The sequence below is a fragment of the Schistocerca cancellata genome, chromosome 9, assembly GCF_023864275.1.
Source record: "Schistocerca cancellata isolate TAMUIC-IGC-003103 chromosome 9, iqSchCanc2.1, whole genome shotgun sequence".
NCBI lineage: Eukaryota > Metazoa > Arthropoda > Insecta > Orthoptera > Acrididae > Schistocerca > Schistocerca cancellata.
This window is the reverse complement of record NC_064634.1, coordinates 272,236,775-272,238,694: the sequence shown is the minus strand read 5'-3', so window position 1 is coordinate 272,238,694 and position 1,920 is coordinate 272,236,775. Positions and strand designations below refer to the sequence as shown.

Genomic DNA, 1,920 nt, shown 5'->3' with positions numbered 1-1,920 from the left:
TTGTAAAGTGCTGCACAAAATTTCTGTGATATATTTTTTCCAGATACTTATTTCGTCATGTCCAATAGTTTTCAGGTGCACTGCTTTTGTTACCGATAGGTGAAATTTTTGAACATTTTCGACACGGTCTCAAAATGAAAGGTGTTCAGATTTTTTCAAAAAAATGATTTTTTCACGTTAATTAAACCAAATCAAAAGTAAAACATATTGTCAGGCTATTTGCTATGAACTGTTTTTTGGTCTCTTGAGTTTTATTTTTCTTTTTTTTATTCATATGGTTCCCTAGGATTGCGCTACATTATAGAAAGCACTCCATCTTCAGTCTACAAGTGGCCCTTCAAGACCATCCGACCGCCGTGTCATCCTCAACTGAGGATGCGGATAGGAAGGCTTGTGGTCAGTACACCGTTCTCCAGGTCGTTACGATGGTTTTCTTTGACCGGAGCCGCTACTATTCGGTCGAGTAGCTCCTCAATTGGCATCACGAGGCTGAGTGCACCCGAAAAATGGCAACAGCGCGTGTCGGCCCGGATGGTCAGCCATCAAAGTGCTGGCCACGCCCGACAGCGCTTAACTTCGGTGATCTGATGGGAACTGTTGTATCCACTGCAGCAAGGCCGTTGCCTTTTTGTGCTACCCTATAGGCGCCTGGAAAACTTGTTTTCAATACCTTCGATCTCTCATTCAACTACATTCCAAAAATCAGACGTATTGCTATGACCGAACTTGGGAACATTTGTTGACAGTTTTGAAAATCAGTAATTTTTTGGTAACCGAACATATCAATTTTATATGATCTTGGCTGTACTGTTGTAAGTCAAAAATATTGCTCGTGGGCCTTCATATTGTTAAGAATGTGCTCCCCTAGCAGCAAATTACGTTATTCCGAATTTTTATTTGCCAGGTGCCTCTCGGGTTCCAGAAGACGACTGCGCGAAAACGATATAGAGAAAAAAATGACACGTATCAGTGGAAAGCGCATTTCTGCATTTTCGGTTAGCAACATGCACCGTACCATAGTTTCACAGTACTAGAGGGCAGGTGAGTCGGTATATGATATTTAATAGAGCAATGTGTGCGTTTCGTATCGCTGAATTTGCTAAATGTGGGTCAACTGTGACGGTTCAGGGATTTTACACCAAATATCAGACAAAAACTCGAATAGATAAAACAATCGAGAGGTGGTACAACACATTGCAGCTAATGCGATGACCGCCCTGAATTTTCAGTAAAGCACGTGGAGCGTGGAGCGTTGTCAAGTGCCAGGCTTAGCCGGACATGCACAGCCCTTTACAGTCGTGCCCGGCCACTTATTGAAGAGTGTTAGTATGGACTAATATAACTCAAAAATGTTCAGTAAACGTGGTATATAAAATGTATACCTTGAGAGCAATGAGCACTTGTTCGTCCTCGCTGCCGTGAAACACTTCCACTGTAAGCTCCTTGCTTTACGCATTTTGAGAGGTATTAGTATACTAAGGCCTTGCCACAATGACAACACAGGTTCCCGTCAGATCACCGCAGTTAAGCTCTGTCGAGCTTGGCTAGAATTTGGATGGGTGGCCGTCCGGTCTGCCGAGTAGTGTTGGCAAGTGGGTTGCTTTCAGCCCTTGTGAGGCCTACTGACGAGCTACTTGATAGCGAAGCAGCGGCTCCGGTCACGAAAACTAACAACGGCCTGGGGAGCGGTATGCTGCCCACATGGCCCTCCATAACCGCATCCAGTAATACCTGTGTTCTGAGGTTGACACGGCGGTCGGTCGGCCCCGTTGGCCCTTCAAGGCCTGTTCGGACGGAGTTTATTTTAGTATTAGTATGGATCGAAATAAGGCAAAACTGTGCAGTAAACATGGAGTGTAAAATGCTTGTCATAAGGGCACTTGTTTATCTTCGCTACTGTAAATGGATCAATAGTGGTAC

At 44.3% G+C, this 1,920-nt stretch overlaps 1 pseudogene; it reads right to left on the bottom strand.

Annotated features, from left to right (window-relative positions):
- Positions 1-507: 507 nt before the first annotated feature.
- On the bottom strand, positions 508-625 carry LOC126102521 (5S ribosomal RNA; annotated as a pseudogene).
- Positions 626-1,920: the final 1,295 nt, after the last annotated feature.